The sequence below is a fragment of the Dendrobates tinctorius genome, unplaced genomic scaffold, assembly GCF_039654945.1.
Source record: "Dendrobates tinctorius isolate UK_male_01 unplaced genomic scaffold, ASM3965494v1 ptg000104l, whole genome shotgun sequence".
NCBI classification, from domain to species: domain Eukaryota; kingdom Metazoa; phylum Chordata; class Amphibia; order Anura; family Dendrobatidae; genus Dendrobates; species Dendrobates tinctorius.
Window position 1 is genome coordinate 19,709,091 of NW_027361772.1, and position 25,898 is coordinate 19,734,988.

The following is a 25,898-nucleotide window of genomic DNA, read 5'->3' on the forward strand; positions in this document are numbered from 1 at the left end:
CCACTAGGTGACAGTCAGTGAGAACCCATGCCCCTTGCACATGAAAAGGCAAAGTCCCTGCCCTGTGGCACAGTTACCTCTGACACACGGTTGCTCTCCACACTGGAATGGCGTCCTCTGGATGCACCAAACGTCACACTTCAGTGCAAACAGTGGCAAACTTTTAATAACGATGAGATAAAGGGAATAACACTTCCTGCACTTTCCCTATCCAGATGTGCAGCATTGTTGGCTTCCATCCGGTTCCTGGGAGTACACCATCCTTTGGTGGGCACTTCCACAGTTCCAGTGTCCGTTCCCACTGCCTGGCAGTGCTTGGCAGTAAGTAATTGTCCTCCAGGGGTATACCCTGGTCCCAACAGTGGAGCGCGTCCTGCCTCGGGCAAGTCTGCCCGGGCTCAGCCCCAGAAGCAGAAAATTCCTGCCTTGTCAGCCAGTTTCTTAACCTCTTCTATCTCTAACTTAATACAAATGCAATGACATAGGATACACAATGACATGAGAGGCACAAAGCATTACACATTACATATAAAACAGGACAAGACAATATGCAACATTAATACACAGAACAGTGTAAAATATGAAGGAACCATTGGGGTGCCATATGGGCCCAGTATACAGGAGAGAGGAGGCAAACAAGGGTCTCCGCCACCTCCTTACACCCTACACCTAAGGGTGAAGCAGAAACCTGACCATTCCCTGCTCCACCATAGTATTCAAATGTGTCTGAGTCCTGAAGACACATATACAGTTGTGAAGTACAGTATTCAGATGTACGGGCCATCTTGTTCTCCGGGATCCATTTTTGTGCTTGCGACGCCATTTTGTTGTTTTACGAGTTAAATTTTGTAACTTAACTAGATGAAAGTTCACGGCTGTTATGAAACCAGACTGTACCAGCTTGTACAAGATATGAGATATGAGATGAGACCCTAAAAGAATGTGCTATTGTTCTATTCTCTACGTCACGTAACTAGGGACATTTATGTAGTTTCCGGTTTTCTTGCAATATTATTGGCTTATAAAGTGAAGCATTACCATGATGTTATTGGTAGTTGAAAACTTTGCATAATTAAGCAAAATATTATAAAAGAAGTGACAAAAATAAAGGGGCTTAGTGATCTGTCTCGATCCTCCCGTACAGAGACCCCCGTCTCCATGTGGTCATTCCCAGTTGCTAGCAACGCCCTGTGAATTAATTTGGAAATCACTGGATCAACCGTGAAGGGTTAATTTAGCCCTCCCTAAATAGCTACCTCGACACAGTAATTCAGGAAGTACCCTGGATCTTCAAGGAAAACATGATGTCTTACCAAATTGGGGATTGTCCCACTGGATCTGTGACAGTCAAGGGAGTATATAGATATATAGATATAATCCAGAAGTTGTACAAAGCCATACTAATGCCATAAACATGAGGTCATGGTTATAATCTGAGGGGCATTGCTAAAATCTCAAGATGTCTTGGAGTAGAGAGTGAGAATAAATTAAAGTGGTTGTGCTTTAGGTGCCTGGTGTTCACCTTGGTAGCATATGGTAAATGTTGGAGTATACAACAGCTGCAGGTTATGTTGTGGACTTATGTTGGAACTAACCAAAAGAGGAATAGTTGCCGGGAGGACAAGTTTGAATGCAGCACTTAGTCAGGTGACATTGATGACGCAGTTCTTTAGTATAAAAGGTCTGTGCCCCAAACTGGAGCGGGTTTTGACACTGGAGGAGAGAGCTGTCCAGATGTCTAAAAGGAGAAGATGCTGCAGCCGGAGTGACAGACCACAGTGGGAAGGGTGTACCAGTGGGCTGTTGTCTGCTTGCAAACAGGACCCAAGTGGAACCAAGTCAGAACTAGAGTCCAGACTACCACAGACAGGTCCTGATGACCCGATCTGCGACTGTCAAGACCCAGAGCCCAGACTACTCCGGTCAAGGCCCGAATCCCAGACCTGTGCCACGCAAGACCCAGGGCCCAGATACCGCCAGTCCAGAGTTGGAACCAGCCCTCAGTATCCTAGAACTGGGAGACACCCGCCGTCAGTCAAGCCCTGAAAATCCATGGGCAGACTCCATCCAGAGGACGCCTGTGGTGGTGAACAAGAGACGCGCGTGAGCTGGGCCACCTCTTCCTGCACTGAGATACGGTACAGGGGATGGCCCGTGCTAGGACACCAGACAGGGTGATGGTCGATTGAAGGAAAGGAGGCTTAACGTGCTTTGGTAGGCTTTGTCAGGAGGACTTGCGGCCTATCGGGAAGAACCGGTGACCCCGGCTAGGGCCATTACCAGAGAAGAAGCCAGCTCAATTACTCTCACATGAACGGCTCTACAGCCCCTCTTAGGGGGCTATGAAAATAATCCATAAGAGGCTTCCATAACATTTAAAGTGAATTTTAGGACTCATTATGCATTCTGAATCATATGATCCAATTTTGATTACTCTGTTTTACATTGTTTGACTGTTGCTATAACTACTATGTTTTCCCGCCGTATCAGGGGAAATAAATAGTTAATTGACTGTTCCTGCCTCGTGCCTATCTGCGTGTTATATCCGATCACCTGGTTTACATAATCTCTCAGGGAGAGAGAGACCTGTTTAACAGGAGGGAGCTAGGATATGACAGAACACACAGGCAAGTGGGATGCCTGTCTGGGAGCCACGGAGGAGACTTCATACTAGGAGCTTAGGGGGTGAGACTGTGGGCAACATCAAGTTGACTCTGGTGGCTGAACTGTGGGGGACATCATACTGTGTGCTGTGTGGGGGGACTGTTGTGGGAATCATGGTGTGTGGTGGAGGGTCATTGTTATGTGTAAGGGAACTGTGAGGACATCGTACTGTGTGAGGGGGACTGTGGAGGACATCATACTAGGTGAGGGGACAGTGAGGGGCATCATACTGGTTGGCGGGGAAGCATCATTATGTGTGAGGGAACTGGGAGGACAACATACTGTGTGTGGTGCACTTGGGGGAAATTGTATTGAAGAAATGTGGGGAAAGTCATACTGTGTGACGGGAGATTCTGGGGAATTTATGCTATGTGGAAGGAACTGTGAGGATAAAATGCAACACAGTGCGTTTGGTGCACGTCGGCGCAGCGCCAAAAAGGCGGATGCGCCGGCAAAAGTGTGCCAGCGCACGACCAGCCTACCCAACGCTAAATATAGGGTACGCTGATCTCATGCAGGGGCATGCGATCAGAGGAGGAGCTGACCGGGGGTGGGTGCGGCCGTGGGCGGAGTTTAGCGGCGACCGTGCGCTGCGCCCAGGAACGCTAGTGTGAAACTAGCCTTACTTTGATAGCATAATACTCTGTTGGGTAACGTACTGTACTGTAGGGCATCATTCAGTGTTTGGGGGTCTCTGTGGGTATCATAGTGTGTGTGGGAGCCATGAAAGGAGTATCATACTGTGTAGGAACACTAATGGTCTTCAATACGAGCAATATTTCTTTGTGGGCACATATAGACTGGACGAGGTTGGGCAAGTAGCTGAGCATAGATTAAAAATTGTTGCTATGCATGTCGCAGTATATGTCCCTCTAGCCTATGGTTACAAGTTGGGAGGTAAGTGGGGTACGCTATGTACCACCATAGCCTTCAGCACATAATATCTACTTTATGCATTATGTGTACACTTTACGAACTTTGGTGACATTTTTCTATTTCTTGTTTCCCGCCTGAGCAATGTTGTAATTCAACCTAAAATGATGCAATACTTTACCACACATTAGATTATATGCCCACACCCACGTATATTACTCAAGGGACAGCTCTGCATCTTGCACAATGAGACACATACTGTAGATAAGGATGTATACAGTTTAACACTTATGAGAATGGTGATTTGAAGGCACATGATAAGATTATGACAGCACTGACCTCACCTTCAGCAAAAATAATACCACAGAAAACTGGAGGCTCATGTTTGCTTGATTTTTCATTTAAGGTCTTTGATTTTTTTTCCTCCTCTTCTTTCTTTATAGCTTTTTATTTTTTTGCCGACATGGCCATAGAAGGGCTTGATTTTGATGAAGAATGAATCCTAGTTTTGAATGACACTAATCATTTTACCATATAATGTACTGGTAAATAGGGAAAGAATTCCAAACAGTGTGAAATAGTGGGGAAAAAAATCACAAAATTGTTTTTTGTTTTTTTCTTTGTTTTTTTTAAGGTGATCATCCTGCACTAAAACTGACCTGGCAAAGTGATTCATCAAATGAGTATAATAAGTGAGTACAATTGCGACAATATCAAACTTTTATGGCCTAATTCGTCAAGTAGTTTACGAAAGTTTTCTGGTTTAAGATTAAGACTACTTGAAATTTTGGGTTAGGGATAGTGCTATAGTTAGGGTTAGGGTTAGTGCTATTGCTAGGGTTAGGCTTAATGCTATGGTTAGGGTTAGTGCTATAGTTAGGGTTAGTGCTATAGTTAGGGTTACTGTTAGGGTTAGGGTTAGGCTAAAGTTATGGTTACTGTTAGGCTTAGGGTTACTGTTAGGGTTACTGTTGGGCTAAAGTTAGGGTTGCTGATAATTAAGGTTAGTTTTACTGTTAAGGTTAGGGTTACTGTTAGGCTAAAGTTAGGGTTATTGTTAGGCTAAAGATAAGGTTATTGTTAGGCTAAATTTGGGGTTAGGCTAAAGTTATGGTTAGGGTTAGGCTAAAGTTAGGGCTAAGGTTAGGCTAAAGTTAGGGTTAGGGTTGGAGCTAAAGCTTGAGTTAGGACTGAGGCTAAAATTAGGGTTAGAGTTTGGGCTAGGGTTAGGGTTGGGATTAGGGTTAGGGGTGTGTTGGGGTTAGGGTTGTGATTAGGGTTATGGTTGGGATTAGGATTAGGGATGTGCTGGTGTTTGGTTTGTGGGTAGGGTTATGGTTAGGGTTGAGATTAGGGTTAGAGGTATGTTGGGGTTAGGGTTGGAATTAGAATTGGGGGTTTCCACTGTTTAGGCATATTAGGGGCTCTGCAAATGCAACATGACACCCGCAGACCATTCCATCAAAGTCTGCATTCCAAAACCAAGCTCCTTCCCTTCCGAGCTCTGTCATGCGCCGAAACAGTGGTTTCCCCCACATATAGTTTCCAGCATACTCAGGACAAATTGAATTGGAAAACAACTTTTGGGGTCCAATTTCTCCTGTTAAGTTTGTGAAAATAAAAAATTGGTGACTAAAAGATCATTTTTGTGGAAAAAAATGATTTTTTTATTTTCATGGCTCTACATTATAAACTTTAGTGAAACACTTAGGGGTTCAAAGTGCTCACCACACATCTAGATAAGTTCCTAGGGGGGTCTAGTTTCCAAACTGATGTCACTTGTGGGAGGTGTCTACTGTTTAGGCACATCAGGGGCTCTGCAAACACAACATGAAGCCCGCAGACCATTTCATCAAAGTCTGCATTCCAGAACATCACTACTTCCCTTCCGAGCCCCGACATGTGCCCAAACAGTAGTTTTCGCCCACATATGGGGTACCAGCGTACTCAGGACAAATTGGACAACAACTTTTGGAGTCCAATTTCTCCTGTTACCCTTTTTGTGGGAAAAAAATGTTTTTTTATTTTCACGGCTCTGCGTTTTAAACTTCTGTGAAGCACTTGGGGGTTAAAAGTGCTCACCACACATCTAGCTAAGTTCCTTGGGTGGTCTAGTTTCCAAAATGGCATAACTTGTGGGGGGGTTTCAACTGTTTAGGCACATCAGGGGCTCTCCAAACACAACATGGCGTCCGATTGATTTATATGCAGAAGTAAGCTGCTAACTTCCCTCCCACCTTCTGAAGAGAAGCAGTTATAAATCACCAGCTGTTAGCTTTCACAACAGGTCTCTTAATAACGTTCGTGCTTTCTCTGGAGCTATGTGGGAGCTGTCTGCTTGTTCAGATGCCTTGTCTATGATTTATTTTTCTATTAAGGATAAAGAACTTAATTTAAAAACTGTATTTTGTGTTTGCTTGTTGTGAAAGATCGCACAGGGGAAGGGATTGTGGACTTCGCTCACCTCGGGGAAGGGGAGAGAAGGACCTAACAGGGGTCGGCTCTCTGGCGCCACCACTTGCCCCAAGTCAGTCAGGGAACTGCACCGAGAGCAAATAGTTGCTGGAAAGGCTTCCCTTATAGGTACGAGTCATTGAGGCTCTCCCAGTGAGGGAGGATATATATCATCAGTGCAGGCTGGGGACATATATATAAACCTCCCCGCTGTCACTGCCAGAGTTCTGCCACCAGTTCTTCGTTCAAAATAAGCCCCGTCTGACAACAGGCTTATATCAGGTCAGAAGCCAACCCGGGTAGTAGTGTATAATATAACCAACCAAGCGTGCGGACGTGAGGATTCGTGAATTGAGATAGAAGAGCAGCTCAAGATTAATTTTATATTTAATTGCCGAAAAGGCGCACTAGAAATATACAGGCATATATTTACAGAACAATATACAAGTATGCAGTCAAGAGTGTAGTACAAGGGTAGGGTATAGATAGGTTGCAATTACCGTGTTATGTAGAATGTGACCACAGGGAGGCGCTGATGGATCACAGGTCCAAATCTTAGTTTGGTGGTTTTACTGGCTGCAGCAGCTAACATATCCTTCTGCCAGTAGAAAAACTCAGTCCAAAATGAGGGTCTGCCTTATATCTCCTAGGCTGTTCCCTCCCACACTCTGCTGCCACCCCTGGGCTGGGCTGCCTCCCTCCTGTCATGTCTGAGAATATGATTTTCTGTCCAGAATCATGGCCCATAACTTTCCACCCGAAGCTCTGAATGGGTCGGCGCCACCGCCACTGGGTTCCGCTGGATTTCATCTGCGCATAGAGACTAAATATGCCTACCGTATGTAATTCCGGGAAGCTATGCTTTATAACTCAATAACACAGAGTGCTACAGGTGGCTGCCAGGCACAATTGTATGGGGGAAGGAATGCCAATTTGGATTATGTGTTTGGCTAGTCTCAGAGATATTGCATTCTGTTATTATAGGTCATTTTCCAGATTCAATACCTCAGAGCCTTGCTGTGATCTATAGTGCCATGAGGTGTCCATGTGCTATGTGAGACAAAGGGAGCCAGCTAGCTGTAGCTGCAGGAGAGTTCACACCCTGGTGCTGATTGGTGGGGACCGAGTTTCAAAGAGCTTATTCCTGGATTTTTAATTAAAGAAGAGCATTGCATTGCTTAGTATGGCCTTGGAGAATTCATGCCAAGAGAGGAGGCACATTCCTGGAGTAGACGGAGATGTGCTGAACCTATAATCCAAAATGGATTCTCCCTCGTCCCTCACACTTGTGTTTTCTTTGTATAATATTTAAATTTATTTGGTGATCTGAAACACTTAAGTGTGACAAACATGCAAAAGATTAGGAAATCAGGAAGAGGCAAATACTTTTACACAACTGTATAGTAACTATGTAATTACAGTGCCTTGCGAAAGTATTCGGCCCCCTGGAACTTTTCAACCTTTTCCTACATATCATGCTTCAATCATAAAGAAACCAAATGTAAATTTTTGGTGAAGAATCAACAAAAAGTGGGACACAATTGTGAAGTGAAACGAAATTTATTGGTTATTTTAAATTTTTGTGGAAATTCAAAAACTGAAAAGTGGGGCGTGCAATATTATTCGTCCCCTTTACTTTCAGTGCAGCAAACTCACGCCAGAAGTTCATTGTGGATCTCTGAATCATCCAATGTTGTCCTAAATGACTAATGATGATAAATATAATCCACCTGTGTGTTATAAAGTCTCCGTATAAATGCACCTGCTCTGTGATAGTCTCAGGGTTCTGTTTGAAGCACAGAGAGCATCACAATGACCAAGGAAAACAACAGGCAGGTCTGTGATACTGTTGTGGAGAAGTTTAAAGCCGGATTTGGATACAAAATGATTTCCAAAACTTTAAACGTCCTATGGAGCACTGTGCAAGTGATCATATAATGAAATGGAAAGAGTATCATACCACTGCAAATCTACCAAGAACCAGCCGTCCCCTCTAAACTTTCATCTCAAACAAGGACAAGACTGATCAGAGATGCAGCCAAGAGGCCCATGATCACTCTGGATGAACTGCAGAGATCTACACCTGAGGTGGGACAGTCTGTCCATAGGACAACAATCAGTCGTACACTGCACAAATCTGGCCTTTAAGGAAGAGTGGCAAGAAGAAAGCCATTTCTCAAAGATATCGATAAAAAGTGTTTAAAGTTTGCAACAAGCTGTTAGAGTGTTAGAGTGTTAGCGACTCCTGGAGTGGACCCTCTGGGTCGCGGCACCAACCCTCCCAGGGCGAGCTAGCCTAGTGAGGACCACCCCCTATACAGGGAGTGTCAGGAGCAAGCCCCAGGGGATACGATACCACGACTGCTGGCACCAGGCGGCCGGCTCACAGGAGATACGAGACTGTGTGACTGGAGGGTGCAGGATACTAGGGAACACAGGAGAGTACACGGGAGTGCGCTGAGTACAGGGTAGTGCTAGACGGGTACACGTGGGCACATAAGGCGTGTAGCAAGTAACAGAACACAGGAATAGAGTGAATGCCAGGAGGCACGGCGGAGCAAGAAACAAGGGACAGGATACGAGAGGATGTGCCAGGAGGCACAACTGAGCATGAAGCAACAAGGGTTCAGAGCAAGTGCTAGGAGCACCACAGAATAGCAGACAGAGCAGAGGACCTGAGAACAGCGCACAGCCAGGCTGGGACACAGCTGACCCAGCCAGGAAGTACAACAATAATCAGGCACCTCCTCTAGGGGGAGGTCGTCTGATATAGCACATGACTACTACTGGTTCCGGGTCAGGACCTAGCCAGAAAGCACATGACCACTAGTGGTTCTGGGTCAGGTCCTCCAATACCATAGAGAGGACCGAGCCCTATACAGCACTGACAGGAGCGCGCAAGCGCAAATGTGGCATGGAGAAGGAGACCCGGGGACGAGAGTTGCGCGTGCGCACCCGACGGGGACCCCTGAGGGACCGCCGTACCGGAGGGAGTGACGTCGGGGCCGAAGCCCCGCCTCCTGGTGAGCGCGGCATAACAGTACCCCCTCCTTTAAGCCCCCTCTCTCTAGAACTGGAAAATAGCACCTTGACACTAGGAGCGGGATCCAGACACTTCCTAACTGCATGAGGACCAATGAGATCCAGAGTCTCAATACGAGAAAATTCGGTCTCCTGCCATACCCTGGAGAACTCCACGGACAGAGAGTCAGAGGCAGGTATCCCCGAGACAGGTCGAACCGGCAGAGGCACACAGACATGCTTGGAGGCCGAAGTGGTGGTGCAGTCATTGGAAGTCAATTCATCCTTAGGAGGCGAGCTGTCGGAGGATGGTTGCTTGGGAAGTCTCTTCTTGGCACACAGTAGGGGAAAGCAGCCACGAAGTCTTTGACGTCCTGAGCAATAGACGGCCATCAGTAATTGTGGGATAAACGGGAGAGTGTCCTCTTGGCACCAACATGACCGGCAGCCGGAGAAGAATGTCCCCAGGATAACACACCTTTACGGTTACCTTTAGACACAAAGGTCTCCCCTGGACGCTGGGGCGTCAACTTGACGGAAGCCACGGTAATTACCTTGGGACAGTCACTTGACGGAGGTGGAGACTGACTCTCAGCACCCCTGTTGATAATGTCACAAGTCACAGACCGGTTGCTTGAAGGATGTGGAGACTGACTCTCAGCCTCCTTCTCGACAATGTCACAAGTCACAGATGGGATGCTTGACGGATGTGGAGACTGACTCTCAGCCTCCTTCTCGACAATGTCACAAGTCACAGACGGGATGCTTGACGGATGTGGAGACTGACTCTCAGCCTCCTTCTCGACAATGTCACAAGTCACAGGCGGGATGGTGGACGGCGGACCTATAACCGTCGAAGACGAGCAAGCAGGGTTCTTCGGATGAATGAACAGCAGGCAACTCTTTTGACAGGACGGTCCCCAACGGAGTATATCACCAGATTGCCAGTCCAGGGTCGGCCCATGAATACGTAACCAAGGAAGGCCAAGAAGAAGGGTATGAGGCGAAGTCGGCAATACGTAGAAGGAGATCAGCTCCCGATGACATGTGCCAATCTGCAACTCAACTTCCTCAGTGACCTGGTTAACGGTGTCCTGCAAGGGCTTATCGTCGACCGGAACTACTGACCTAGGAGACTCCAAGGATCTGACAGGGATGCGAAACTTCTTAACTGCCTCGAGACTAATAAAGTTACCCACTGCGCCAGAGTCCACAATAGCTTTCACAGTAAAAGTCTCGAAACCAAAATTCAGGGAGACAGGCACGGTCAGGGGTAGAGAGGAATCACATACACTTGGGGAGACCTCACTTAACAGTCCCAGGCGGAGAGACTTCCCCAGTCTCTTGGGACATGAGCGTAGAAAGTGGGAGGCATCCCCACAATAGAAACAGAGCCCTTGTGCCTGCCTTTTCACACGACGCCGTTGAGCTATCTGGAGGCGATCCACCTGCATAGGCTCAGGTACCGGATCTGCTGCAGATAACTCGGGTAACGGATGAGAAAAACTGCGAGTGGACGAAGAGAGGCGAGAGGACCCTCTCTCTCTGGCTGACTCGCGGGTGCGCTCCTGAAAGCGCAAATCAATGCGTGTCGCGAGAGAGATAAGATCCTCCAAATTGGTAGGGGTATCTCGGCCCGCCAGTTCGTCTTTGATCCGACCGGACAGACCACGCCAAAAGGCCCCTACGGGGGCATCATTATTCCAACCTAGCTCAGAGGACAAAGTGCGAAAACATATCGTGTATTGTCCAACCGATAGAGAACCTTGACGAAGATTAAAGAGGGACTCGGTGGTGGAAGCAAGGCAACCCGGCTCGTCGAACACCTTACGGAAAGTGTCCAAAAAGATGGAAAGCTGAGCGACGAGCGGGTCATCACGCTCCCAAAGGGGATTCACCCACGCAAGCGCCTTACCCTCTAAGTGAGAAATAATAAATGCTATTTTAGCACGATCGGTGGGGTAATGCTGCGGCAAAAACTCAAAATGCAAACGACACTGGTTCAAGAATCCACGACACAACACAGGGTCACCACTATACCGGGGTGGCTTGTATAGGCGCGGAAGCGAGTGTGGAAGCATGGCCTGGGCAGATTGTATGGAAAGGAGCCGATTATCTACCGACGCTATATAGTTGAGAATCTGAGCCTGGGAGTCGCGTTGCTGCGCAAGTTCCTGCTGGAGACTAGCCAACTGGGCAGCATTCCCAGGCTCAGAGGACTGAGAGGCAGATAAACCGGACTCCATGGACTTGAGAAATGCCATAACCCTAATCTGGTTTTCCCGGAGGAACGTCAGCTCCTTTTGGACGGAAGCCGCAGTACCAGCGGGGTCCATGGCCTGATTATACTGTTAGAGTGTTAGAGTGTTAGCGACTCCTGGAGTGGACCCTCTGGGTCGCGGCACCAACCCTCCCAGGGCGAGCTAGCCTAGTGAGGACCACCCCCTATACAGGGAGTGTCAGGAGCAAGCCCCAGGGGATACGATACCACGACTGCCGGCACCAGGCGGCCGGCTCACAGGAGATACGAGACTGTGTGACTGGAGGGTGCAGGATACTAGGGAACACAGGAGAGTACACGGGAGTGCGCTGAGTACAGGGTAGTGCTAGACGGGTACACGTGGGCACATAAGGCGTGTAGCAAGTAACAGAACACAGGAATAGAGTGAATGCCAGGAGGCACGGCGGAGCAAGAAACAAGGGACAGGATACGAGAGGATGTGCCAGGAGGCACAACTGAGCATGAAGCAACAAGGGTTCAGAGCAAGTGCTAGGAGCACCACAGAATAGCAGACAGAGCAGAGGACCTGAGAACAGCGCACAGCCAGGCTGGGACACAGCTGACCCAGCCAGGAAGCACAACAATAATCAGGCACCTCCTCTAGGGGGAGGTCGTCTGATATAGCACATGACTACTACTGGTTCCGGGTCAGGACCTAGCCAGAAAGCACATGACCACTAGTGGTTCCGGGTCAGGTCCTCCAATACCATAGAGAGGACCGAGCCCTATACAGCACTGACAGGAGCGCGCAAGCGCAAACGTGGCATGGAGGAGGAGACCCGGGGACGAGAGTTGCGCGTGCGCACCCGACGGGGACCCCTGAGGGACCGCCGTACCGGAGGGAGTGACGTCGGGGCCGAAGCCCCGCCTCCTCGTGAGCGCGGCATAACACAAGCCACCTGGGAGACACACCAAACATGTGGAAGAGGGTGCTCTGGTCAGATGAAACCAAAATCGAACTTTTTGGCAACAATGCCAAATGATATGTTTGGCGAAAAGGCAACACAGCTCATCACCCTGAACACACCATCCTCACTGTCAAACATGGTGGTGGCAGCATCATGATTTCGGCCTGCTTTTCTTCAGCAGAGACAGAGACGATGGTTAAAATTGATGGGAAGATGGATGGAGCCAAATACAGGACCATTCTTGAAGAAAACCTGTTGGAGACTGGGACGGAGATTTGTATTCCAACAAGACAATGATACCAAACATAAAGCAAAATCTACAATGGAATGGTTCACAAATAAACGTATCCAGGTGTTAGAATGGCCAAGTCAAAGTCCAGACCTGAATCCAATCGAGAATCTGTGGAAAGAGCTGAAAACTGCTGTTCAGAAACGATCTCCATCAAACCTCATTGAGCTCGAGCTGTTTGCCAAGGAAGAATGGGCAAGAATTTCAGTCTCTCGATGTACAAAACCCATAGAGACATACCCCAAGGGACTTGCAGCTGGAATCGTAGCAAAAGGTGGTGCAACAAAGTATTAAGTTAAAGGGGCCAAATGATAATGCACGCCCCACTTTTCAGTTTTTGTATTTCCACAAAAATTTAAAATAACCAATAAATTTCGTTCAACTTCACACTTGTGTCCCACTTGTTGTTGATTCTTCACCAAAAATTTACATTTGTTATCTTTATGTTTGAAGTATGAAAAGTTCCAGGGGGCCTAATACTTTCGCAATGCACTGTATATGTAACTGTGATAACACCAAGAAATGACATGGGAATGGATATCAAATAAGACATGGAAAACAGGGAGGAATGGCAAGAACTGGCCTACAGAGTAGGCAAGAGTTGCATATGAGTGAATGGATAGAATCAGAATAAAAAATCATAAAGGAAAAAAACATTTTGTGCAGGACCAGATCCGGTGTGGACAAACTGACTACGAAGAAATAATAATAATGTCCTTATATAAGTGTAAGAGGGTCAAGGGTCTAGCCCTTTAAATGTTGACACTACTGTTTACTTATACATAATTGCCATATTTGAATGTGTCGTATTTACGTATCTGTGCATTATGTGTAAGCTGTATATACGTGTTTATTGCCATATTGTTATATGTACACTACCATTCAAAAGTTTGGGGTCACCCAGACAATTTTATGTTTTCCATGAAAACTCATACTTTTATTAATCAAATAAGTTGCCAAAAGAATTTAAAATCTCGTCCAGACATTGACAAGGTTCAAAAAAAGATTTTTATTTGAAATAATAATTTTCTCCTTCAAACTTTGCGTTCGTCAAAGAATGCTCCCTTTGCAGCAATTCCAGCATTGCAGACCTTTAGCATTCTAGCAGTTAATTTGCTGAGGTATTCTGGAGAAATTTCCCCCCATGCTTCCAGAAGCCCCTCCCACAAGTTAGTTTGGCTTGATGGGCACTTTTTGCGCTGATCTTCAGAAGCACTTCGTTAGCGTAGAGGATCAAACAGTTGCTTTGTAGTTGGCACAGTCTGATCTTCTCCAGTACTTTGGCCATGTGCAAGCCCTTCAAAAATTCTAGTATAGTGCTGTCAGTTCAGCTCTCGGGACTGGTTTGAGCAGCTCTGCTGGGATACCATCATTGCCAGGTGCTTTAATGTTTGGCAGATGCTTCAGTGCCCAATCCATTTCACTTTCCAATAGGTCTGGTTTTGGTTTCTCTTGGCCTCTGTGCTCCTCATGATGGTCAGTTCTGGAGCTAGCATATAGTTCCTCTGTGTATTCCTTCCATCTCTGTTTGATGTCATACTGATCGCTAATTTCATTTAGTCATGCCCTTTGGTGTGCTAAGTAAGGATAATTTACTTATTTCACTACAGCAAATAATTCCCTTGTTCTGTCCTTCTTGTAGACTTTTTCAAGGGTCATGCATCGGATATACAGGAAGTAGTTCTTGACATTCCTTGCTTCTCTTTGGAAGTTGAGATTGAGTCACTTCGCTTCATTCAACCTGCCATGAGCCATGGCTCCTCTCCTGATACTAGTGATCAGGGAGGATGGTCGTAGTTAATCAATTTCCACCATGCAATGGCTTTTAGTATGGCACATGCTCTTGAACATTTTCAGTGACAGTTCCTTTGATCTTATAAAGTGCTGCAAACCTGTATTCATGACAGAGTTGCTGTCCAGTTTCGCTCTGGCACTTTACATGACTGAGTTGCTGTCCAGTTTCGCTCTGGCACTTTACATGACTGAGTTGCTGTCCAGTTTCCCTCTGGCACTTTACATGACTGAGTTGCTGTCCAGTTTCCCACTGGCACTTTACATGACTGAGTTGCTGTCCAGTTTCGCTCTGGCACTTTACATGATAGAGTTGCTGTCCAGTTTCGCTCTGGCACTTTACATGACAGAGTTGCTGTCCAGTTTCCCTCTGGCACTTTACATGACTGAGTTGCTGTCCAGTTTTGCTCTGGCACTTTACATGACAGAGTTGCTGTCCAGTTTCCCTCTGGCACTTTACATGACTGAGTTGCTGTCCAGTTTCCCTCTGGCACTTTACATGACTGAGTTGCTGTCCAGTTTCGCTCTGGCACTTTACATGACAGAGTTGCTGTCCAGTTTCGCTCTGGAACTTTACATGACAGAGTTGCTGTCCAGTTTCGCTCTGGCACTTTACATGACAGAGTTGCTGTCCAGTTTCGCTCTGGCACCTTACAGACAAACGGTGTCCAGTCCCAGTGTGCTGTAGGGTGCGGGGTGGATCACACTTACTTGTAGGCTGCAGGCCTCCAGGCTTCAGTCCTCAGGAGCTGCCACTCACAATTTAGGGGACACTAAGTTCTTTACAACAGGCAAACGTTTACTATCAGTCCAAGTTCATCAGGTGGTTACATGTGGGATAGGGCACAGCAATTCACATTTTCTTACTCCTTAGTATAACTCCTCTTCTGCCTTGCCACCTGTTTTTCCTGGACTACCCCCAAGGACGCTGAGGGTAGTCCAGGGATTCGCTGTCCTCTCTGGCAGTGCACCGGGACCAGCCTCCTGCCGGCCACATAATTCTTCGTCCACTGTCCTCAAGATGTCAAAAAATCAGGCAGCTCCTTGGTCAGGGCCCTAGGCTTTAGATGTTGCAGGAATATCCATCAGGGAACTCTATTTGGCCTCCCAGTACCTCAAACGATTGGCTCATGCTGCAAATTGCAACTCACCGCACCTGAATTTGACCTTCACTTTTCACTTCTCTAACTCCTCCTAACTCCTGCAGTGCCCCCTTTTTCGTCTGTCTAACCAGCATCTCAAGTCTACAGCCTGCTCTAGGAATAGCCTTTGTAGTAGTGGGCAAGAGCAATAGAAACATGCAATAAAATACACACCAAATGGACAAATGTATTTAAACACCTACACATTACACCTACAGGAGCTTTAATGACATAGCATACATCCATAGGCATAAATATAGAGTCAGCACCCACTTTGCAGAGCTTCCACTCTTCTGGGAAGACTATCTACAAGATTTTGGAGGTGTCTTTGGGAATGTTAGTTCATTTATCAAAAAAAGCATTTGTAAGGTCAGACACTAATTTTATGACAAGATGATCTCACTCGCAATCTCCATTCTAGATCATCCCAAAGGTGTTGAATGGGGCTGATCTCAAGGCTCTGTGCGGCCGGTCATGTTCTTCAGCACCAGACTCTCCCACCCATTCCGTTATCGACCTAGTGCACTGGGCCTCAGTCATGGGGAACAGAAAAGGTAATTCCCCCAAACTTCCCACAAAGTTTTTTTTTAAACTGTCTTCATTGACTGCAATACAAAGTATACATATAATGTCCAATAACATAACAGAAGAATATTTATGCAATATTATTAACATTAGATGGCATTTTTTCAACTATAACAAAAAAGAGAGGTGAAGTGTGGAGTAATTAAGGGTTGTAACAGTTTATAAAACTCTACCGAGAACCCATCCGGGCCAGGGGCTTTATGCAGTTTTGAAGATTTAATGACTGATCTTACCTCCTCAGAAGAAATTGGTTGGTTTAGGATCTTCCGCTGAGAGTCAGTAAGCCTTGGTGGACAAGCCTTGCGTAGGAATGCATATCCATCCTCCTGAGAGTCCAGAGATGGGCCATAAAGATCTGCATAAAAGTCTCTAAAAACCCCACAAATTTGGGTTGGGTCACGAGTGATAGAGCCATCGGGTAAGGCAATATTAGGAACCCTAGTAGCCGCTTTGAATGGCTTCGATAAAGATGCCAGGAGACGGCCTGGTTTGTTACTGCAAGCAAAATAACGGTTACGTTGATGAGCTAATTGGTTGTGTGCCTGCTCATGTAATAGGGTATTTAAATTTTGTTTAGCTATCAGGTAATCCTCTCTGGAGGAGGGAATATTATGTCATTTAAAGTCTGTATACGACTGAGTGAGCTGGTCTAGGTGAGGCCGCAAGAAGGACAACTACTTCCTTTTTTTCTGGGACACATAAGAGATAACATGTCCCCTAAGTACTGTTTTAACATTGGCCCAAAATAGATAGATATCGTCCAAGTGTTCCAAGTTGTCCTCCACGAAAGTCTCCCACCAGCCCGTCATATAGCGCTTGAAATCATCTGAAGTATAGAGATAATAAGAGGGGAAGCACCAGCGCAAAGACACAGATCTATTAGTGGTGAGTTCCAGAGTAAGAAAGACTGGGGAGTGGTCTGAGATAATTGAAGTGAGAATGTCAACTGTTTTTAGAAGGGAAAGAAGAGAGGCAGAAGATAGCCAATAATCAATTCGAGTGTGAACATCATGTATCCTAGAATATAAGGTATATTCTCTTTCCATAGGGTGGCAGCATCTCCAGGCATCAACCAAGTCAAGCCTGTTTAACAAGGTAAAGCTCTGACTAATATATATCGCCCTGCCTGGACCCTCACCACATCCTGTATAGAAAAATTGAGATCCTTATGAAACAAAATGGCCACACCACTATATTTTTGTGTAAAGGAAGCCTCCAAACACTCCACATAATATCTATTACGGAGCTATGGGTGACCCCTGCATAGCCAATGGGTTTCTTGTAAAAAGACAATATGGGGGCTTAGACGAGTAATGTGATCTAGTACTTTACTGCGCTTGACCGGTGAATTGAGGCCTGCCACATTCCATGATAGCGAGCAAACCTACCAACCCAAGTTAGCAAAAAAGACCAGACATAGAGCGTGCCCAAGGAGACTGAACCCACCCCCACCTCAAACCCCAACTGAACTGAGAAACAACATATAAACCAAAAAGTTAAACATTGGGTTAAGTTATCTTAACTAATGGTATCCCCTGGAAGAAAAAACATGAGATAAGAACAAAAGTTCAATATAGATCAAGCCATAAGCTCAAAACCAAATCTTAAAGGTAAAATAACACATGGCTACAAATCAGACTCAAGTGACCAGAGAGGAAGCCCAGGAAGAGCGCTCAACTTCTGTAATGCTTTATCTGGGTCATCAAAAAACACTGGTTTGCCTTGAAGCACCACCCGAAGGCGTGCAGGGTAGAGAAGACCAAAACGATTGCCTTTGTCATGTAATAGTTTACATACTGAAGAAAAAGCACGTCGCTTGGTCACCACCAAGGAAGATAAATCTTGAAACACAAGGAGGGAATGGCCCTCGTATTTCAATGAGGTGACGGCTCGGTGCGCCCGGAGCAACTGAAGTTGGCCTGGTAATTGAGTAACTTGAAAATTACCGGGCGTGGACAAGCTTTCAGATCAGAGCGCTCAGGTCCAAATCTGTGCGCTCGCTCCACCACCATAGAGCCAGGCATGTCAGGCAAATTGAGTGCTTGTGGGAGCCATGAGGAAGTAAGGTGGTGTAGGTCCTTTACAGATTCAGGAACACCGATGATCCGTAGATTGTTACGACGACACCGGTTTTCAAGGTCATCAAATTTTTCCCGAAGCTGCTCTATCTCATGGTCTCTGTCCTTTATCTGGGTAACAAAGGATTGTACCGTGTTCTCCAAGTCAGAAATCCGCTGTTCTGTCACTGAAATTTTATTGGTGTGTTCAGTTAGCTGTGATGTGATTGATTCCAGCGATGATTGAAAAGATTGAAGTCTGGCATCAATCACCGGTATGAGCGTCATTGTAATAGAAGCAATTGCTTGCAGGGATTCCTCAGACATGGTGGTGTTAGAGTCAGATGTTTTAGGAGGAGACCTGGCAACCTGAGCTCTGCTCTTGACCGATTTGGAGCTACCGTAATTCACAAATTTATCCATGGATGGTGGAGCAGAGTATGCAGCCATGAGGTATACACAGAGAGAGAGAGGGGGGGATACCACAGCCAAGATTTGGCTAAAGAAGCTTACATAGTCTTGTTAGGGTTAGATCGAAGGTATATAACAAATTGGGCCTGGGTCAACTGCAATACGGAAGGCGAGCCCTGACAGAAGGGGGCTTTATCCGTTATTTATCCAAACACGTGTAGGTCTAAGCAGGCGCCGTTATAAAAAAAGCAGTAGTTGCTCAGCGCTGACCTCCGGAAGTTTATCTCAATAACTGGCTATGTAGTTGTAGGCAAATTTTCAGTTTGTTAAAAATGTCTTGTATGCTGAAGCATTAAGATTTCCCGTCACTGGAACTATGGGGCTTAGGCTGACTCATAGAATTAGCGTTCATTTTTCTCACATTAGCCAAATTCAGATTCAGAAGTGTGATTTAACACACCACAAAACATGTTTCCGCTCCATCTGACACTTGGTATTGTGCTTGGTGATGAAAGGCATATGCGCAGCTGGTCGGAGATGGAAACTGATGCCATGAACCTTGCGTCACACAGATTTTGTGCTGATGTAAATGGAGTGCCCGCCAGAGCCATGGGGATACTCGGTACCGGGCCGATTCTTAAGGGGATGTGTCACGGCATCAGTGACCCAGTCCGTGGCCCTGGGTGTCCAATGAAAATGATGACTAAAGGGGAATAAAGTTTATAAGAGATTTGTGATGCCACCCGTGGTACTCGGCAAGTAAGGTGTTAGCCGACGCTGCAGATTCAGTCCACAGGGGCAGCTGTTGATGCAATAGAGTTGGTTCAGTTCTCCACAGGCAGAGCTATTCCCCAGGGCAGATTATGGTGTTGAAGATAATGGTGGTTGTCGTGCAGGGCAGATGACACAGCAAATAATCTAAGGACACAGCAGAATGCAGTCTTAACACTTTTACTCACAGTTCTGTTGTTACAGTCCCCGGCCAGTGTGCTGTGTCCTCCAGATCTGTGGTTCATCCAGCTCCCAGGTAATTTAGTAGTCACCTCACCAGGATTCCCTTCAGATGTCCCTTTCCTGGCCGTCTCACTGCGCTGGTTCCCTCCTCTCCTGCCCTGCGCCTTCACATACAGTGTCCCAAGCCAGCAGCCTTGGATCTTTTCGGGCGATGGCCTCTAGGTCCCCTGGATCCTATATCCGGCTGCCTTTTCAGCAAATGTATGTGGGGTTGGCTGCCACACATGGAGATACTGCAGCCTCCGGTTTTCTAGCTGAGTCCTTAGTTTCTCCACTACTTTTGGGGCCGGTCCCTGTGACCTGGTCCCTCCACCTGACAGCGGTCAGCGTGGATAAGGGCCCCACGGGTGGACTTCTCACTACCCGTGCCCCTAGGACCCCTTCTTCCTCTCTTTCTCTCAAGGAAGCTTCTCTGTCTATCTTTCTTGCCTTTCTTCTCTCTTTCTTGTCATCTGCAGCTGGGACGAGCTTCTCACTGCTCAACTACCCAGCCCTGATTGACTGTCCTTCTCTCAACTCTCACTGTTCACTCACTACAAGCTCCTCCCCCTCCCCCTCTTTCTCCACCCCCACCCTCTATCCAGCTCTCCGCTGGCCATGAGAAGACAGGTGTTGAGTGCAAGTGTCAGAATCCTGGGTAGTGACCCCTCCTTACCCGAGAGCAGGGTACCACATCTCTGAATGAGGTGCAATACCTCTGTGGCGACTGAACCGCAGAGGCGCCACATTAACACCAGAGGAGTTTTGGACTTGCAATTATGGAGTCAGCAGAGCATTGGTGACATTTCTGTCCTCCACTCCTCAGCGCTCGGGCCTCTGCTCTGTAAAGTTACAGGGTCTCCACTTCAGGGCTAAGTTGCTGCAGTTGCTTCTCAATAATATCACTCACAGGTGATGTTTTAATATCTAGGAGTGAACAAATGTCTTGAACTGACTTGTTACTATAGCGCTGGCGTCCCTGCAGGCTGCCCCTCTTCCCCGGCAGGGGCATTGACTCACTCACTGCTGTTGCCCTGACGCGCACTTCCTCCTCCTTCCCGGGCACTGTGCTTAGGGCGCGCTCCCTCCCTCTTGAAGGTTCTCGCGTGCCGTCCTAAAGTATCCACAGCCAATGGCTGAGAGATATTTACTATTTAGGGGCACCTGTGCAATGTCGCTTGTCTGTTCCTAAACATGCTTGCTAGTTCTCAGGTCCGAGTCCACTAGTTCCCGCTAGTGTCTGTCCATCCCTAACCTTCTTGCTAGTACTTGCCTTGCCAGACTGAATATCGGCAGGATCCGCCAGCACTTTCCGCGTTAATCTGTATTTCAGCCGGAGCCGCTGGCATCTGCCGTGCTAGTCTGTACTTCAGATGGATCCACCAGCACCTGCTGTGCCAGTCTGTACATCAGGCAGACCCGCCTGCAACTACTGTGCCAGTCATGTAAACAACATTATGATGATTGTAATCAGTAGAATTAAGAAGACATCCAGAGTGTATAAAACATCCATTATTTATTAACAATAGATTAAAATATACCATTGAAAAAATATAAAAAAACAGAAATGTCTCACAGAGAGAGACGCCACACAATCAATTTACATAGTTACTCAAGAACTTAAGCAAGGTATTAAAAAATAGAATGTTACATATATTTGTCTAGTAAAAAACAGAAGATACAAAAAATCCCCTATTGCTGCATGTGCATAGCAAAAATAGACAGTGAAGGGGAAGAAAATTGTAGCCAAGCAATAAATCAGATGGCACAAATGGGGTAGGAAGTTATATTATAAACATTGTTTTGCTACAATTTTCTTCCCCTTCACTGTGTAGTTTTTGTATGCACATGCAGCAATAGGGGATTTTTTGTGTCTTCTGTTTTTTACTAGACAAATACAGTGGGGAAAAAAGTATTTAGTCAGGCACCAATTGTGCAAGTTCTCCCATTTAAAAAGATGACAGAGGCCTGTAATTGACATCATAGGTAGACCACAACTATGAGAGTCAAAATGAGAAAACAAATCCAGAAAATGACCTTGTCGGATTTGGCAAGATTTATTTAGCAAATTATGGTGGAAAATAAGTATTTGGTCATTAACAAAAGTTCATCTCAATATTTTGTTATATATCCTTTGTTGGCAATGACAGAGGTCAAACGTTTTCTGTAAGTCTTCACAAGGTTGCCACACACTGTTGGTGGTATGTTGGCCCATTCCTCCACGCAGATCTCCTCTAGAGCAGTGATGTTTTGGGCCTGTCGCTTGGCAACACGGACTTTCAAGTCCCTCCAAAGGTTTTCTATAGAGTTGAGTTCTGGAGACTGGTTAGTCCACTCCAGGACCTTCATATGCTTCTTTTGAAGCCACTCCTTGTTGCCCTGGTGGTGTGCTTGGAATCATTATCATGCTGAAAGACCCATCTATGTTTCATCTTCAATGACCTTGCTGATGGAAAGAGGTTTGCAGGCAAAATCTCATGATCCATGGCCCCATTCAGTCTTTCATGTACACGAATCAGTCGTCCTGGTCCCTTTGCAGAGAAACAGCCCCAAAGCATGATGTTGCCACCCCCATGCTTCACAGTAGGTATGGTGTTCTTTGGATGCAACTCAGCATTCTGTCCAAACACGATGAGTTTTGTTTCTACCAAACAGTTCTACTTTGGTTTCATCAGACCATATTACATTCTCCCAATACTCTTCTGGATAATCCAAATGCTCTCTAGCAAGCTTCAGATGGGCCCGGACATGTACTGGCTTAAGCAGGGGGACACGTCTGGCACTGCAGGATCTGAGTCCCTTGCAGAGTAGTGTGTTACTGATGGTAGCCTTTGTTACGGTGGTCCCAGCTGTATGCAGGTCATTCACTAGGTCCCCCCGTGTGGTTATGGGATTTTTGCTCACCATTCCTGTGATCATTTTGTCCCCAGGGGTGAGATCTTGCGAGGACCCCCAGATCGAGGGAGATTATCAGTGGTCTTGTATGTCTTCCATTTTCTTATTATTGCTCCCACAGTTTATTACATCACATCAAGCTGCTTGCCTATTGCAGATTCAGTCTTCCCAGCCTGGTGCAGGGCTACCATTTTGTTTCTGGTGTCCTTCGACAGATCTTTGGTCTTCACCATAGTGGAGTTTGGAGTGTGACTGTTTGAACTTGTTATCAGTAAAAAAGAAACCTGTCCACAACCTCAAACAGGTGCCATTACTACAGGTAATGAGTGGAGGACAGAGAAGCCTCTTAAAGAAGTTACAGATCTGTGAGAGCCAGAAATCTTGCATGTTTTTAGTTGACCAAATACTTATTTTCCACCATAATATGCAAAGTAAATCTTGCCAAATCAGACAAGGTGATTTTCTGGATTTGTTTTCTCATTTTAATTTCAAAATGGTTTTATTGAAATTTATGACATTAAAGAACAAAATGCTTAGAAACATAATCCCTCGCAGGGGAATTTTTAGGTTATCATAACTTACATAAAACCTATAGGGGTAGAGACAAGACAATTACAACAAGAGGGTAAAACAATAGGGAAGGGGAACGTTAAATCCACAGTGTACATTATAGTATCTTTAGCACTTTTTCAATAGCTTATTTGTAAATGGCGTTTCATTCCAATCTCATCCGCATCACGAGTCCAAAACAAACATATAATGATTATATACCTTGGTTTTCAATCTAGATTCAATTCAGTTCCCCGCCCCCCTGTCTGGTTATATTACGGTGATATGCGTAAAATTTGGTCCATTTGCGTGTTTGGATCTAAATTCATCCATGGCCCCCAAATCTTAAAGAACTGATCCCACGTATCGTTTCTGGTAGCTTCAATGCGTTCATAAAGCATAATATTGTTCATTTTTTCTTTAACAAGTAATAATGACAGTGTTGGGGATTTCCATTTTGCCGCTATATGAATTTTGGTGGCCATTTACCAATTTATGGAGACTTCTGGGAAGAGACGGGTGTTTCGCCCCTAGAAGAAAAATGGAAGGTTCTAAAGGGATTTTCTTGCCTGTCAATTGATTCACAATATGTCTCACTCCATGCCAGAGATCCGAGACTACTGGGCAATTCCACCATATATGTTTCATATCTCCCAGAAGGTCACAACCCCGATAATATAGCGCTGATACATTTGGGTATATACTATGACGTTTAGCTGGAACAAGATATATGTCCTGTGGAGAACCTTCAATGAGGTCTCCACGAAAGATGATTGGTGGCTTCCCTTGCACAATGTATCACAACAGGATCTCCAGTCCTTCAGTGGCATATCAAATCCCATTTCTTCTTCCCATTGTATCATAAATTTCAGTTTTTCCTCATCATGGGGTGGGTTAAGAATTGAGTATATTGAGGATATGGTTCCTTTTTCTATAGGGTCATTAATGCACTTTTGCTCAAAACTAGACACACGTAGAGGATTTTTATTCAGGAGAAGACTATTTGCAAAGAGGAGGACCTGGTTTATACGCATGGTCTCGCCAACTGGTGGTTCATATTTTCAAATAAATTCTGATCTGTCTAGCATAATATTAAATGGAGAGCATAAATGCTTTAATGTAATGATCCCTCTCAAGATCCACCATGCGAACATTTTTGGATTGAGGCCCGGTAGAAACATCGGGTTGCACACAATTGAGGTTAATGGGGATGGCTCAGACTGTAGCTTATATTTGAATCTAGCTTTCCTTTGTTTTCTCATTTTGACTCTCATAGTTGTGGTCTACCATTGATGTCAATTACAGGCCTCTGTCATCTTTTTAAGTGGGAGAACTTGCACAATTGGTGGCTGACTAACTACTTTTTTCCCCACTGTATATGTAACACTCTATTTTTATATACCTGGTTTAAGGTCTTGAGTAACTATGTAAGTTGATTGTGTGGAATCTTTCTCTGTGAGATATTTCTGTTTTTTTATGGTATTTTTTAATATATTGTTAATAAATATTGGATGTTTTATACACTCTGAATCTCTTCTTAATTCTGCTGATTACAATCATCATAATGTTGCTTACAATGTTGATTTGAAGTGCCAGTCTCATATGTGCCCTGGACATATTGAAAAATTTAAATTACTGTGCCAGTCTGTATATCAGCATGACCGGCCTGCACCTGCTGTGCCAATCTGTACATCAGCTTGTCCCGCCAGCACTTGCCATGCCAACCTGTGCATCAGCTTTACCAGTCCACACCTGCCAGTGCCTGCCTGTATCCAGGGCTGGTTTTAGGCAAAGTGAGGCCCTAGGCAAAAGTTTAAAATGGGGCCCCAAATGTTAACATATTGCACATCACACAGAAGCATTTCTGTTGTAGTTACATGCGCTGAGTTCAGGCCACTAAACGAGTGTGATCAACAATACTGAAGTTGTTTGCTTGTTTCCTTGGCCTCTTTACACCAACTGAGAAAGAATGATGGGAACAGTACTATCACTAATGGATCAATCTGTCCCCATACAGTATCATGTTATCAGCAGCACATCTACAGTTTACAGCGGGCGATGTGCTGCTGAGAACAATGATTTTTGTTCCGGCATAAACAATCCAATCACTCGATGAATATGCAGCATTTTGCTTGTTTAGTATAATACACCCCATAGCCCTCCATATATTATAATGTGCCCCACAGTATCCCTATAGTCCTTCATATAGTATAATACACTCCCTATAGTCCTCTATATATTAAAATACACTCCCCATAGTCCTCTATATATTATACACTTCCCATAGTCCTCCATATAGAATAATACACTACTCAGTCCAGCATATAGTATAATACACTCCTCATAGTCCTCCATATATTAAAATACACTGCTCAGTCCTCCATATAGTATAATACACTCCTCAGTCCTCCATATAGTATAATACACTCCTCAGTCCTCCATATAGCATAACACACTCCTCAGTCCTCCATATATTAAAATACACTCAGTCCTCCAAATAGTATAATAAACTACTCAGTCCTCCATATAGTATAATATACTCTTCATAGCCCTCCATGTATTAAAATACATTCAGTTCTCCATATAGAATAATACATTACTCAGTTCTCCATATAGTATAATACACTCCTCAGTCCTCCATATAGTATAATACACTCCTCAGTCCTCCATATAGCATAATACACTCCTCAGTCCTCCATATATTAAAATACACTTAGTCCTCCAAATAGTATAATACACTACTCAGTCCACCATATAAGAACAATTTCCACTGATACATGTCACTGCATAGAAATAAATAAATGCATATTTCACAGACACAAAAATAACTCAGGACACTCCAATCAATATAGATCCTACACTAAAGAAACGGAGTACATACGTCCAAATATATAAAAATATAAAGAGAATTTTATTTATAAAAATATCCACATAGATCACAAAATATTATAGTATACAGACTCAGAGACACAAAGCGTACTCCAA

At 45.3% G+C, this 25,898-nt stretch overlaps 1 long non-coding RNA gene across 1 annotated transcript; it reads left to right on the forward strand.

Moving 5' to 3' along the window:
• Nucleotides 1-2,597: 2,597 nt before the first annotated feature.
• LOC141100413 (uncharacterized) lies at nucleotides 2,598-17,108 on the forward strand. Its single transcript, XR_012234692.1, has 3 exons — nucleotides 2,598-2,685; nucleotides 4,172-4,229; nucleotides 17,057-17,108. It is a non-coding gene; the product is annotated as an uncharacterized lncRNA (long non-coding RNA).
• Nucleotides 17,109-25,898: the final 8,790 nt, after the last annotated feature.